The sequence below is a fragment of the Artemia franciscana genome, chromosome 7 (genome assembly GCF_032884065.1).
Source record: "Artemia franciscana chromosome 7, ASM3288406v1, whole genome shotgun sequence".
Classification (NCBI taxonomy): domain Eukaryota; kingdom Metazoa; phylum Arthropoda; class Branchiopoda; order Anostraca; family Artemiidae; genus Artemia; species Artemia franciscana.
In genome coordinates, this window is record NC_088869.1 from 19,719,855 (window position 1) to 19,736,852 (window position 16,998).

General features: G+C 36.6%; 1 protein-coding gene across 1 annotated transcript in view; it reads right to left on the minus strand.

Moving 5' to 3' along the window:
* LOC136029618 (fasciclin-2-like) overlaps window positions 1-16,998 on the minus strand; it is a 128,590-nt gene that overhangs the window by 99,614 nt on the left and 11,978 nt on the right. The gene's annotated exons all lie outside the window — the stretch shown is intronic.

Here is a 16,998-nt window from a genome sequence, read left to right on the forward strand (position 1 = left end):
TCAGCACTCGCAGATACGCATATGTATCATCTTACTATTAAACTCTACAATGTCTTTTTCTTTAAGTCCAAGTCACTACTGTATTTCCTTATTCGAATATTTTTATATTGTCTTTTTGCTGTTTCAGTTTATATTTTTTATTTCACTATTGAAGCTTCTGTTATCTATTTTGTTGCTGATTGAATTACTGCTAATGTAAAGTGTCTTGACAAATAGTGCAAGCAAAAGTCACTGGCTGTCTAAAACAGATATTCCCAAGCTTGTTTTTTATGGCACTTGGCATTAACCAAGTGACACATAGCAATCGCAAATTCTATCGGTCTGTTGGTCCCGGTTTTACAACTTTAGGCGCTTCCAGGTAAGCTAGGACGATGAAATTTGGCAGGCGTATCAGGGACCGGACCAGATTAAATTAGAAATAGTCTTTTTCCTGATTTGACCATCTGGGGAAGGGAGTGGGGGGCCCGTTAATTCGGAAAAAATAGAAAAATTGAAGTATTTTTAAGTTACGAACTGGTGATCGGATTTCAATGAAATGTGATATTTAGAAGGATATCGTGTCTCAGAGCTCTCATTTTAAATGCTGAACAGATCAGGTGACATGGGGGGGGAGTTGGAAAAGGGAAACCTTAAACTTGGAAGACACTTAGAGTGGAGGGATCGGGATGAAACTTGGTGGGAAAAATAAGCTCAAGTCTTAGATACATGATTGACATAACCGTAAATGCATGAAAATTGCAGTTTCAATGCATTTTGTCAACTTTGAGTGTTTCTTTTGAACAAACACTCAACTACCCCAAAGAGAGCGGATCCGTTCCGTTTATGTCAATCATCCATCTAGGACTTGTGTTTATTTTTCCCACCATGTTTCATCCCGATCCCTCCACTCTAAGTGTTTTCCAAGTTTTAGGTTTCCCCCTCCCAACTCCCCGCCCCGTCACCAGATCCGGTCGGGATTTAAAATAAGAGCTCTAACACACGATATCCTTCTAAACATCAAATTTCATTGAGATCCGATCACCCATTCGTAAGTTGAAAATACCTCATTTTTTCTAATTTTTAAGAATTACTTCCCCCCCCCAACTACACCAAAGAGAGCGAATCAGTTCCGACTATGTCAATCATGTATCTGGGACTTGCGCTTATTTTTCCCATCAAGTTTCATCCCGATCCCTCCACTCTAAGTGTTTTCCAAGATTTTAGATTTCACCCCTCCAACTCCCCCCAGTGTCATCCGATACGGTCGAGATTTTAAATAAGAGCTCTGAGACACAATATCATTCCAAACATCAGATTTCATTAAGATCCAATCACCCGTTCATAAGTTAAAAATACTTCATTTTTTCTACTTTTTTCCGAATTAACCGCTCCCCCACGCCCCCCCCCCCAGATGGTCAAATCGGGAAAAGGACTATTTCTAATTTAATCTTGTCCGGTCCCTGATACGCTTGCCAAATTTCATCGTCCTAGCTTACCTGGAAGTTCTTAAAGTAGCAAAACCAGGACCGACAGAATTTGCGATTGCTATATGTCACTTGGTTAATACCAAGTGCCATAACAAGTAAATTCGATAAGGACTATTGACAATGCCCTAATGCCAATTTCCATCAAAACGAACCTGAGCTGAATTGGAGTTTAGCAACAAAATATTTTGTATACAAAGCATGAGCTATATTTTGATTAATCCTATATAGTTTCTAATAAGGTTCGAGTAGTATTTTTGGTTAGATTTTTAAAGTAACATACTAGAGTGTTTTCTTAAATAAGTTCGGAGACCAAGCAGGCAAAGCAAGACAATGCAAGGCAACAGGACAACAGAAGAAAAAAAAATTAGAATTCCAAGTACTGACCTTTCTTTATTATAGCTTTCTTAGGCAAAATTGGTTGAGTGGAAACAATTTTCAAATCCGCTTAGTTGCTAGGAAAAAAAAAAAAAAAAAAAAAATCAGAAGCGCGAAGTCTTTTCCTGAAAAAGCCCCATTGAAATCATGGCTCAAATAAGATTTTTTTTGCAAAATTATTATTTTCTTTTTTACTGTGGTTAGCTTCGTTTTTTTCCGTGTGTCTCGTATTGTCAAATAGAGACGATTCAGAAACTTACATATCTGTACGATATTTTTACATATTATTTCTCCTTATTTGAGTTCCAGCAATTCCAATTTAAGAAACTCATTTATCGACAGCATGAGAAAATATAAGAAAACGTGGTAGTTTGCAGCCAGTAGAAAAGCAGAATAAATTTCAAAAGCAAAAGCAATTTTCACATTCAGCCGTGTCTTCAATAGAAGTTTTTCAGGCAAAGCTGGTGTACTTTTTTAATTTTTCAGGGCAACTACAATGAAAAGGCCTTAACTAATTATGGTGTTTGAAATGGAAAAAGGAAAAATTAAGAACTTGTATAAAGCTAATAGATTGGTATTATGTGAATTTTATTTAGATAATTGGGGGACCACTGTTAGTTGATGGGTTGAAAATTGAAATTTGGATTGAATCAAATTTTGAATGAGGGTATATTTGTTTCACGTCTACTGGACTGTCCTTCTAAAGAGCCTTTTGTCAGGCACTTGACAAGATCAGAAGAGTATTATATTGAAATGTATACTGTAAATACTTAGTTCAGTAAAAAAAAAGAAAAAAAAGCAAGCAAGCAAGTTCTATGGACCTATCAAGATACAGCGGTAGTAGGCCTTAAAAAATTTTGTCAAAGATTGAGCAAAGCACTAGGTATCAGTCAAGGGCCCTGTTGCTATATCAAGCATTGTTAACATTAAAGAGCTACAAAAAGAAATTGGAAAAAACTTGAATTGGCTCTCACTACGTTTGTTACTAAAGAGAACCCGTCCATCAGCAATATGGACACCCCGCCAGAGATATTGAAAAAACATGCACGATTCGTAAGGTGTTCAACTTACGGCGTGCTGACACCTTCCCTCCCCCCACGGCAAAATAAAGTTTAACATTCTATTTTTCACTGATTTTATTTTCTTTGGCCGAATTGAATGGAAATTTGGGCAAAAATGGTAAATTGAATGGAACTACAAATAGTGTTACAAGGATTGTAGACAGGCAGATACACAGAAGAAATGTCTCAGCCGAAAGCACAGAACAATTTTAAAGAATTAACTTATTCATCTTCTGGATTGAAAGCATAAAACTTTATAGAAGAACGTCTCTTAAAGCACAAGAATATTTTAAAAGGGTTTCACTGTTTGCTTCACACTTATTTACAGAATAGTGAAGAAAGTAAAGAGATGAAAGAGCCATTTTTGAAGTTGATCGAAATTTATGAAGATTTGGAAAACAGCACCTTAAACGTTTGATGGCGGAAAGAAAAATTTGGCAAAAATGTCTCTAACGGAACAAGGCACACCATGTCAATGCAACTGATTTTCTAAATATTTGTGGCAAAGCCATCTCTCCGAACATCCATATCTTACTTAATATTTTAATCACTATACCTGTATCGACCAGCACAACAGAGCGCTCCTTTTACACTTCGGAGAATCAAGACATACCTAAGAAACGTGACGTCCGAAAGTAGGCTAAATGTGTTTGCCAATCTCAATGTCCACAGGGAAATTCTAATTGACACAGACAGTGTATATATCCATACTGACAAAGACTCAATTTTGTTTTATAAGACAGCTAATATAGGAAGATCGTGTCAGAATAAAACGTAAAATCGTATTTAATCTGCTGGGTTTTATCAATCATTCTTGTAGTCCCTACTCGAAACTTGCATCCAAAGAGCTAAAATAAACTTTAAGTACGGCCTTAAATTACCGGTTTTTCTGAGGATTTTTGAAGTTTTTTGTTGATTAGCCCGCACTAGACATCACCGCCCTTACTTACGGCAACTTACGTTCATTCTAAGCTTGCTTTCATTCACTCTTTTCATTTTTTTTTCATTTTAAGTTTCCTTCTCTTATGGATTTCTGCTTGATTTATCAAAATTATTTTGCTCAAACTAAGAGTTTATGCAAAATCTTTTGGATTTTACTTTTTGGTTCTCGTTTGGTTTGAACTTTTTGCTTTTTATGCAAAACTCCCTGTTTTCAATAATATAATTCAAAAGAGGCCATTAACCATTTTCATTTAAAGGGCAGGTAATAATCTTGTCAACAGAAAAAAAAATCGGCTTATGTAATTTAAAATGCATTATGGTGCAAATATTAAATATTAGTGGAGAACACTTTCTTTTTGATTTTTTCAATTTTTATCATGACCACATTTATGGACAAGCAGGGCTTTACCGTATGCAAGGTGCAATACATTAAAACAGATTGGACTAATTGACAGTATTTTCAGATCGACGCTGCTTTGAGGTAAAGAATTCTCTTTACTTTTTTACTGATACTGACAATATGTCCTTAGAAATGCGAGACACAACCTAGGTTTCCCGGTACCCACAGGTATATCTTGTGGAGACAGAAAAGTTATCTATTGCCAAGAGGGTCAGTTTCCAAAAATCAAAGACAGAGAGAACACACAAAAAAATCAGTTCGTCAGTCAAAGATCGTGCAACACCCTGGTTTCATCTTTGGAGGTAAAGCTATACAGAATATTGATTAATCAAATCTCCTCAAAAATATTTTCGTGGTGGATGGTGAAAAAATATTTTCACCATCCATTCACGCGGTAGATATTCTCGAATGGGTTTGTTCCTTCTGGGCAAGAAAGCATGGTGAAATTATACCTTCTATGGACACAATGCCATCCATCTCAACTATACTTCTCTGCAAATCTTATACAAAGCTTGTTCCCAAAAATGAATGCCCGTGTTCTGCAGAGCTCATAGAAAGCTGTTTATACTCCTCCAAAGGATTAATAATACGGCTTCTAGAGGTATAACAGGGTGTCAATGGATATTCTTCTGAGTACCCACCATTCTTACTAGCTATATACTAGTATCACCGTTACGGTAGGTAAAGAAACACCTCACAAGGGATAGTCAATTCCTATGTTTAGACAGCCTGATTGCACTAAAGTCATTATTAAAAAAATACTACTGTTGCCAACAATCTATGAAAAAAGGCTGAGCCTTATATCTCGAATCGGCAAAAAAATTGTTATAAAGGGTATTTTCAATTACAACAGCAGAAATAACTTGTTTCCCAAAGAGCAAGCTTATGAAAAATGTTGTTGCACTTATGCTATGAATAATTAACGCTATAACCTCTTTTGTTCTAGAGTTACTTTCGATTTACAATCAACTCAAAATCTATTATAACCAAATTTTCATGAGTTTTAGAGACCGAAAGCGTTAAGTACAGGTCTCCCCCACAGTCAAAAGTATAACGTCTTTTCAACAATCGACGGTTTAAAAGGCGTTTTATATATTTTTTTGCTAATCTTCAACATTTTGTAAAATGTCATAAAATATATGCCATATTTCCATGACCTTACTGCATAGTTCTTTTGAAGGACGATAAAAATTCTTCTTCAATAATTATATTAGGTTCTTAAAAGTTTCCTCTAGGCTTCTCATACAAGCCTAGATACTCGTGAAAACGCCCAAAGGTTTTTTGGGGCTAGGATGCTCATCCATAGACCAGAAGCTATCGTCAACGCAAAAGTACTGTATACACTGTTATTTGATTTAAAAATTCAATGCATGAAAACGATGCATTTTCGCAAAAGAAAAGAAAATTTTAGAGATCAGAGCGGGCATAAGTCGAATCCTCTAAGTTAACAATCTTAAACCAAACAGACTAAATTGAATGAAGAAATCCAGCACAAAAAGAAACGGAAAAGACCATTAATATGAGTTGTGCAACCCTCATTTAACTCCCCAAAACAATTAGTAGCATTGCCTCTTCAATGAATACGCAATATATTTTCAATTGAAATTATTCTTTACCCGATGGTCAATATATTTGAAAGAATGAATTATTTTAGTCATTTTATGATTATTATTACTTCGCCATTAGTAAGCATATAGATACAGTAAACCTTGGCATTGGGTTTTCGAACAAGCAAGATCCCCTTTCCTACTTTTATCAGGTTCACTCTATATATAAAAAAGTCCTAGCTACATTTTTTAAGTTTAGCATTAATCCGCAAATATAAAATGGTGGGCCCAAAATAGGTCTGTCGAAACTGTTTTTGAAACATAACCACAATATCACTTTTCCTTCATGGCATCCCCTTCTTAAAAGGGGATGCTTAAAGTTTAAAGTATACAATAGTTGTTCGTGTATAGTAAGTGCTCTTCATAAATTGTTTTGATAAACATAGTTATGTATTTATTTTAATTTTCTCTATCTTGTACTCCGTCCCTATGAACTATCCCTAGCTCTAAGAACAACAAGCAGTTAGCAAGAATACAAAGAAACAATATTTTATTGATTAAATTTATATTAAAATATAAAATAAAAAAATGTTGTTGTATGTTGAGTCAGGAAGAGGTTCTTTGGCAGGAGCAGAGGCCACATAATTGCACAGCTTCAATGAGCAGTAAATTCGTTAGGTGAAGGATGAGCAAAAAATTGAAGCAAAATTGATTAAAAATTTTTTGAGGGTTCTATTTTTTTTAGTAAAATATAAAAAGGGGAACAAAAAAAAATATATACGAATTTTACTGAGATTCTATTTAACTTGAGGTTTAGAACCCTTGTTTTTTTTTATTTAAACTTTAAAATTATAAGAAACCAGTTCTGCTGCACTGTCTGTTTATGTAAAAATAAGCGTCTATACACAAAAAGACGAATGCAACAGAGAACAGGCTTATACAGAGGGTTCCGAAATTTACTGCCCAGCTACTTCATTATCTAGAAAAGAAAAGAAAAGTCAATCATTTGCAGACACTAGACAATATGTTTTTCCGAACTAAAATATTTATAAAAGGATAAATTTTGAAGACTGGCTAAATACATTACAAGAGCGAAAACCTCAAGATGGTTGCGATGTTTGGTCAAGACCTTTTTTCTTCACATGTAATTATGCTTGCTATTAACAAATCCTTTTAGACTTTCCTGGAACATTTTGTGATATAGGAAAAGCACAGATACAAATGTGTCCCTTAAAACTGAATTAGTCAATACAAGATAAATGCTAAATGTGAAAATGAGCACTACCTAAGGAGGGGCGGGGGTAGCATGGATCAGTTTTTGGCGGAAAAGAAATTTTCTGGGCAAAAACTTTCATGGGTAGATAAGGTGTAATTTAGAAAATTTACATTTTCTAAGAGCCCCACGGAGATAAAACCATCGAAAAAGTGATGAAGAACTAATATATTATACAATATATATATATATATATATATATATATATATATATATATATATATATATATATATATATATATATATATATATATATTCTTTTATTGAAATCCAATTTAGTACTCAGGTCTCGGGGGATGGTGAGAAGGGTGGTGAACTGTATGAGAGTCAGGAAGGTGTACTAAGTGTAACAAGGTCGTAAGAAAGACGCGTTTGCACTATCAAGAACGGCTCAGGAGCGACTAAGGCCCAGCAGCCGCGGTGCAACTGTTTTGAGACTAGAATTGCTAACTGATTGCGCATGCAACTGTTGTGTGACCATGGCCTTGAAGAAGTGAGGTCCAACCCACGAGGCAATCCAGATGTTACTGGTTTCCAATCAGTCTAAAACCGGTTCCGAATGAGACCCCAGTCATAGTCACAGTTGCGTTGCAGTGCTGTCCCAGACATTTTCGGGAGCTACCGCATTGATATTGTCCAATTATTTTGGCTCTCAACATGTCAGACCAGAAATTAAACATGAAAGTAGACTAAAAGTAGACTGATATCATGATTGTCAACATGGCTAGTATACAATAACTGAGCAGCTAGGGGTTATAAGTTTTAATTTTAAATTTTAAGGAGAAGGTTGAGAAGTAAATCGAACTGAATCATAAGAATATATGTGCATCCAGGTAGTCAAAAAAGCACATCTCCAATATCTTAGTAATTTCTAAGGGTATTAAGTTGAAACCTTCAATCACTGGTGAGGAGGGTGTCGAACAAAGTCTAAGTATACTATATACACCTAAGTAGTCGAAAGGGCGCGTCTGCAAAATATCAAGAGCGGCTAAGAGTATTTAGTAGATGCTTTCAAAAGATGCAGGGGGAGGATTCTAAACTAAATCGTAAGACACTATGTGCATCCATTTCGTCAAAATGATGAACCTATAATATAACAAGAATTGCTTAAAGTTGATATAATATAACAAGAATTGCTTAAAGTATAAAGCTGAAACCTTCGGTGCATGTTGAGATAAATCCCGAACAAATTGTCAAAAGACAGTATCCGCAACATGTCACGAACAGCTTTTGATATCAAGTTTAACTTTCAAGGAATGATCAGAGAGCAAATTGAAGTCAATGATAAGATACTACCTGCATTCAGGTTGAAAAAAGGGCATCTCAAAAATATCTCAGCAACTTCTTAGGGTATTAAGGCGACTTTCAGATAATTGTACAGATGGTACTGATCAAAATCAAAACGCACAATGTGCATCAAGGTTGCCAAAAAGACATATTGACAGTATCTCAGGAAGTTCCACGGACCACAGTAGAAACTTTCAGGGAATAAACAAACATTGTACAACAAAGTCAAAAGCAACTGTGAACATAAAGGTAAAAAAGGCACATTTATCAAACAGTTCGTGGTAATGAACTGTAGTAAGGAGCGACCCGGCTCAATAGTAAAAGAAACTCCAAAAAACGGAATTTTGATGCTAAAAGAAACATAAAAAGAATCGAATTTTTATGCTGATTCTAGATATATAAGCTTCATCAAATTTAATCTTTGTCATCAAAAGTTACGAGCCTGAGAAAATTTGCCTTATTTTGGAAAATAGGGGGAAACACCCTCTAAAAGTCATACAATGCGCCCGACCCTGAGAAAATGTTAGAGCCCCCATGGTAAGAAGTAGGGACCATCCTCTCTCTTCAAATGAAGGAGACAGACGAATCTTAAAATAGATGCCGTCTGTTACCAGTGTAGAGGAGTGAACTAAAGATGAGACGGGAGTGGGGGCTGCTATGGCTGCTGGTAATCATGCACAAAAAGGTAACTGAGCTTGTTTGGTGAAAGAAGATAGAATAAAAAGGAGCATGATTGATAAAGATAAATATCTTAAAAATATATAATCTCAGCTCCTAGAGCAAAACATTAGCCCCAATGCCCATAAAATTAATACATCCCCTACCCGGTTTCTTAGAATGGTGATTATCAGGAAAAAAAAAGAAAATGAACATTAAGTGGCTATGCGTGGTTTCTGGAAAACAGGGAAGGAGTTTTCGGATCGAGCTGAAATTTCGCGGATAAGCTCCTGGGCCCTAGGGGACCTTAACTTATGAATTTCAGCCCGATCGGACAACGTTAAAGGGGGGCTGGGGTTGACGGGTCGAAACTTTCGGCCAGATTTTCCTCATGAAGGAAAAGTCGGAGGGGGATGAAATTTGGCATGTTTCTTAGTTGGAGCTCGGGCTAAGAAATGCATCCCTCCCCATCCCTCTGCGACCACTGATACCGAAGATCGCTTAACATTGTCGTGGTTCGCCTCTTTAAAGAGGCACGAGTGTGCCTCCTTGATGTCAGAGAGGAGTATCTGAAGTTGTGCAGCCAAGATTTCGTTTCATCAAACCATGTTTCTGCTTTCGAGTGGAAAGCTCCGTTCTAGCAGGCAAGCAGGCAGGCACTTCTTTCAAATTGAAGATGAACTAAAATCTATAAGTGTTAAATAGTGTTAAATGGGTGTTTTGCTAGTTGGTGTACCCATTTATTTGTTTCCGGTGAACTTGATATCTATCACGGGAGAGGACCTTGTAAGTAAGAATCTGTTCACTTTGGGCTAGAAATTTGTGCAAATTGGTGCACATCGTATTTGATTTCTTTAAATCTGACAGAATTAAGTGTTTACGCAACGGATACAAACGATAACGTAATACAAGGAGGTAGTTTCGTAATAATTAGTGTCACCTATGGCATTTCAATCCTGAAAAGTTACAGATAGCTTTACAATACCAATTAGATTATATAAGGTATTCTTCCAAGTTTTCATCCGTCACGATGTCTACAATTGAAAAGGATAATGTTGAACTGGCTGCAAAGTCAGTTTAGTCCCTTCTTTCGATATTATTTTGTAGTTGTTGTTTTTTCAGCGCTGAGGAATAGCCTTTCGTCATGTGATAACTGATTGCGTTCTTGTTTGAACATACCGTTTTAAAAACTTCGATAGGCTGACAACTTCATCATTTAACGGATGGTGAAGAAATAAGCACAAACGAGAATGTAAAACAATGAGATAGTTTCGTAATAATTAATAGAATGTCAGCTATGGTATTTTGATCCAGAAAAGTTAGGGATAACTTTATAATACCAACTAGATTATATAAGATATTGTTTTGAGTTTTCATCCGTCACGAGGTCTACGATTGAAAAGGATAAAGTTTAACTGGCTGTAAAGTCAATTTAGTCCCTTCTTTCGATACTATAATATTGTTTTTTTCAACACTGAGGAATAGCCTATGATCATGTGATTACTGTTCGATAGCGCAGAAACAAAACCAAAGTGTTGCTCTCGCAACAATTTAGTCGGCGAAGCCGGAAAAAGGTTGCCGCAACACTTCACGTTGCCCTGGCAACGTAGGTCTAGTTTATGTTTGTAACTTATTTTGTTGCATTATAAACATAAATATGTCAACATTTTCATTTAGTAAATCAAGAAATGAGGCATAAAAAACATTCTATTTGAATAGAAATGACAAATTTTATCAAGCATAGTTCCAAATCTACTAAAATAGGTTATGACAGAATCAAAGCACACAAGTGTTATTTGTAAACAAACTTATTTTTTGGAGAAGCTAGACGATTAACCCTAAGTACTATCTTATCCCACTAGAGGTATAGCAAGCATTGCAAGATTCATTTTATGCATGGCGTCAATATAATAAAAAGGCCACTAAAATCTTTGTCAACCATGACGGAGTAGTAGGCAGTGACGTTTGCAAGTCTTAAGAGTCCCACATAACATTATGAAGGAGGAATGAGTAGTAACTGGATGTAAAATAAACAGCTAGACATATCAACATTTTGCAAACAAAGACGCTCACAAATTATATAAACAAGAATTAACTAGAGAGACTATTTTTAAGAGACAATTAGCTTACGCTCAGTTGAAAACAGGTGACAGAATACATTAGACTTAGGTACTTTGGGCTATATATTTCCACGTTAGGGGGGGGGGATGTAATTGAACAGTGTGAAGTTAGAAAATAATTCTTACTTCATAATATGCAGAGTAATAGTAGCTAACAGAAATAACATGTACATCCGCTATACTCTAACCCCCTCCCCCAAACGTGCAAATATATAGCCCAAATTTACTTCTAAAGTGTCATATTTTCATTATGTTTTGATATATTTCATTAGGATTAACATAACTTCACTTCTTGAGTAGGGTCGATATAACAGATAAGTACAGAAACATTGTATGATTATTATTGTATAACCCACAAACTGAAAACTCCAGTCTAATTGAAATTTAGATAAAAGATTCAATTTCATGGGTGGGAATGGAGCAGTGCTGCAAGAAGTACTCCAAATTTTTACTTAAGTATCAAGTATTAAGTACTTTCCAAATTCTTACTTAAATATCAAATATCAAGTACTTGCCAAAATTGTACTTAAGTATTACTTCAAGTACTACTTTAAGTATTTATTATAAATATATATATATATATTATATATATATATATATATATATATATATATATATATATATATATATATATATATATATATATATATATATATAAATAAGTTGTCTGTGTGAGTGTGGGTGTGTCGGGTGACGTCATGTTTGTGTGTTGACTGACGTCATGTTTACGACTGACGAAATTACAGACCGGGACATCAGGACACAAATGACGACCTGGACACCGGCACATAGGGAATATAAATGACGACTGGGACACTCAAAGAGAAAGCGACCGGGACACAAGGAATGTTTGATTAGCAATCACCATCAACAAAGCACCGGGACACAAATGACGACCGGGACACAGGGAGTATAAATGACGACCAGGACATAAGTAAAAAAAACTAAAAACTAAAAAAAAGGTAAAAACTACAAAAAAAACTAAAAAGAAAAAAAACTAAAAACTAATAAAAAACTAAAAAAATAAAAAAAAAATAAAAAGAGGAAAAAAAATGACTACCGGGACACAGGGAATATAAATGACGACCGGGACACAGGGACACAACTACAACGGGGACGCCGGGGGGCACAGGGGGATATATAAACGACGACGGGGACACAGGGAATGTTCGATTAGCAATCACCATCAACAAAGCTCAAGGGCAATCATTAGAATTATGAGGTATAACTAAAAAACTAAAAAAAAGGTAAAAAACTAAAAAAAGACCAATTCCAAAACGAATATATATACAGACCGGGACACCGGGACACAAATGCCGACCGGGACACCGGGACACAAGGAATATAAATGACGTCCGGGACACTCAAAGAGAAATCACACACTGGGACACCGGGACACAGGGAATATAAATGACGACCGGGACACAGGGACACAACTACAACGGGGACGCCAGGGGGGGGGCACATAAATGACGACGGCAACAAAGGGAATGGTCGATTAGCAATCATCATCAACAAAGCTCAAGGGCAATCATTAGAATCATGAGGTATAGATCTGAATACGGATTGTTTTCCCATGGAGCATTATATGTTGCATGTTCAGGAGTCGGTAAACCTGACAATCTATTTATATGCTCAGACAATGGGACAGCAAAGAATGTTGGTGGGACACAGGGACACAACTACAATGGCGCGTAACTAATATGGCATGTAACGACTTACGCACGCGGGGGGGCGCGAAGCGCCCCCACCAACTAGGTGTTGGGGTGGAGCGCCACCCCAACAGCTAGTATATATATATATATAAGTAGATAATAAAGTAGAGTCCTTTTACATAAATTATCACTGGAAGACCGAATCCGAGAAGGCACATCTATTAAACCAAATCGAGCAATTATTTTTCTGTTTTGGTGCCATCTAGGAAGCCGGAGGAGGAATTTGCAATATCTGAAATAAGCCGCACATAGAGTATGAGGATTTTTCTTACGAACCCGATGAGCCATGCCTGATAAAAACAAAAGCATAAGGGCGCAATAAGCGTTATAAATCATGCACAAACCGTTGCGGTTGTAACGGCTTTTGTTTGGGGATATTTTCCGTAAGCGACGCGTAGGTTTTTCACGGCTTGATTCACTAGGGATGAAAAGGTAGTGGAAAGTGCTGAACCAAAACACAGACCAAGCCAACTAACTAAAGAAGAACATGGCAGAATTGCAGTCCCAGCAACGAATGGAGCGACCACACAAGGGCTATTAAAACAAATACACTCGCATTTAGACGCATTAACTGACGGTCCAATCTTAGATAGGTCCAATCAAAAACCATGAGACTAAGTCGAAAATCTTCTGAGAAAAAAAGGAATAAAATAAGAGCTAAGAGCTCATAAGGCACTTGTGACGAGGTCGGAAGAGCCAAGAGCTCATATGGCATGAGCTCTAGCAAAATCAATAGATTAATTTGAAAGAAAGATCAGAGGCTCAATGCTGGTCGGCATTAAAAATAAGAGCTCTGAGACACAAGGTCCTTTTAAATATCAAAATTCATTAAGATCCAATCACCCACTCGCAAGTTAAAAATACTTCATTTTTCTAATTGTTTCTCTCCCTTCAGTCCCCCTCCCCAGATGGTTAAATCGGGAAAATCAACTTTATCAAGTTAATTTGCGCAGATCCCTGACACACCTACCAATTTTATTGTCCTAGCACGTCCAGAAGTACCGAACAGGCCAAATCACTGGTCCCCTTAACTATCCCAAAGAGAGTGGATCCAGTCCGGTTTCGTCAATCACGTATATACGACATTTGCTTATTCTACCCACCAAGTTTCATCCCGATCTCTCCACTCTAAGCGTTTTCCAAGATTTCCGGTTTCCCCCTCCAACTCTTCCCCAATGTCACCAGAACTGGTCGGGGTTTAAAATAAGAGATCTGAGACATCAGTTCCTTCTTAATATCAAATTCAAAAATACCTCACGAACGGTCTCCTGCTCTTAAGTTAAAAATACTTCAATTTTTTTTATGTTTCCGAATTAACACCCCCTCCAGCTCCCCCAAAGAGAGCAAATCCATCACGTATCTAGGACTTGTGCTTATTTTTCCCACCAATTTTCATCCTGATCACTCCACTCTAAGCGTTTTCCAAAATTTCCACCCCACCCCCCCAAAATCCCCCCCAATGACACTGAATCCGTTCGAGATTTAAAACATGAGATCTGAGTAACGAGGTCCTTCTAATATGAAATTTCATCCGATGAAATTCAAGATCCAACCACTCCTTCGTAAGTTAAAAATATCTCATTTTTTCTAATTTTTCAGAATTAACCCTCCCCCCAACCCCCCAAAAGAGATTGAATTCGTTGTTTTTATGTCAATCACGTATCTAGGACTTGTGCTTATTTTTCCCACTAAGTTTCATCCCGATCCGTCCACTCTAAGCATTTTCCAAGATTTTAGGTTTCCCCCTCCAGTGTCACCTGATCCGGTCGGAATTTGAAGTAAGAGCTCTGAGACATGATATCCATCTAAATATCAAATTTAATTAAGATCCGATCTAATTTTTCCAAATTAACCGTAAATACCAAGTGCCACACAAAGTAATTTTTCTCTGGGGATGGAATATTTGGTTGAAGGTTGGCTTCAGTATGACTTATTTTGGAAAAGGGTTATTTCCAGGATTTGGGCAAGCCATGGGTGGAAGTAGTTATAGGCCCTACTAAACTGAAGGAAAACTCGACTGAAAACTTGAAACCCCCTCCCCCTCGCCCTATTTTAGATATGGCTTGTGATATCAGCTCGACATGAGCCCTGATCCTAGTCATCATTAATCTAGCTTTCATTTGGATCCGTTGCTCCATTCGCAGGTTATACAAAATTAAACCAAAAGCTTGACTTTATTTCAGCACTTAAACCCTCTCTCCCTCGTTCTATTTGAATTATGGTTTTCATCTCAAAACTTGATGCCTGTCACGGTCTTAGGCACCTTTGGTTCAATATTCACTGAGATCCATCGATCTCTCGCAAGCTACACTGAATTAAGTGAAAAACTCAACTTCTAATTAAGCTTGGGTCTCCATCCCAGAACTCAATGCATATCATACTCTTAGGCATCGTTATTCAATTTTCATCGAAATTCATCTCCATATGCAAGTTACAGTGGATTAAATGAAAAACTGGAATGTTTTTCAACACTTAAAGCCCCATCGCCCTAATTAAGCTCAATTTTAATCCAAATAGTTCAATTTCAATAGAAATCAGCTATACTCGATTGCACAGACGGACGGACAAATACAAATCAGCTATACTCGATTGCACAGACGGATGGACAGACAGACAGATCTCAAAAACCTATCTTGATGGATATTTTCCACTGTCCAAATAGGTGATGATACCTGCATGATGATATGCCATTGTTTTCCTTGTTTTGGTTCCAATTAGCCAACATGGCTACCTAAGACGTTGTAAAATCCGTCCGTCCGTCTGTCTGTCTGTCCGTCTGTCTGTGTAATCACGTATAGGGGGAGAAACGTTGGTCGGATTTGGATGAAAATTTTGATGGCCAGATTTGGTGCCAAGGATCATGAGACACATCAAGTTGAAAGATGAAGACCCTAGCTCAAATAAAAGAGGGGGGAGAGGGCTTTACCTGCTAAAGACAGTTTTTAATTTAATTCAGAGGAACTTGCGAATGGAGTGATAGATCTGAATGAAAATTGAACTAAAGAGGCCTAAGACCATGACACATATCAAGTTTTGAGATAATGACCCTAGCTTAAATATAACAAGGGGGAATGGGTTTTAATTCCTGAAAAATTTAAGTTTTCTGTTTAATTTAGTATAACTTGCAAATGGAGTAACGGATCCGAATCTAAACTAGACCAAAGATGCCTAAGATCAGGGCTCATATTAAGTTCCGGTATCACAAACCCTATCTCAAATAGGGCGAGAGGGAGAGGGTTTCAAGTCTTAAGAAAGTTGAGTTTTCCTTTAATTTAGTAGGGCCTATAACTTATGAATGGACTGACAAATCTAAGTCAGATTCGTCTGAATACCTGAGTTTGCTGAAACGAATTTGACAAAATACCACTGCATTGGATCCTGCTAGAATTACCTAGACTTGGTTATTGCAGACAACATTTAGATGGGCAAAGATTCATAGCTTCAGTAGTTTTACCAATAATATGGTCCTGAAGATGATGAAATGGTAGAAATCTGGTTCAGTTGACGAGATGACAAAGCTTAAACACTAATGTTTTAGAAATATAACACCAAATGGACTATAGTATGCAACATTTAGCACAAAACAAGGGATTTTAGCTCACTGTCGACCAGTGAACTGCGAAATAATTTCAATTTTCTTTGTTATATAACTTTTAAACAAAAATTAAACCAAGTGTTAATAATACTATAATTTTTTTTTGTCAAGAACAAATACCTTATTTCATATCCAAAAATAGGGCATGGAGGTATATCTGAGGTTACTCTAAATCTAAAGGGTGATGTTTTCTTGTACATTGCCAAAGCACAGACACACAAAAGCTATATCTGAGTTTGCTCTAAATCTAAAGGTGATATTTTCTTGTACATTGCCGAAGCGCACGCACACAAAATTTTCGTGTCAAAGGTAAAGTATTTGAAAAACAAGTACATTAGAAGTATCTTAAGTAATAAGTATTTCGTAATCTTACTTAAGTATCAAGTAATAAGTACACCCTAGATTTTTACTTAAGTACAAGTACAAGTAATGGAAAATTTTACTTAAGTAGTACTTCAAGTAAGTGACAGCACTGGAATGGAGACTACAAAACATTTCTCAATCATCAGCAATCAATGCGGCAAGGTCAATTGCCATACGTGTACCAAATCATAGCCGAA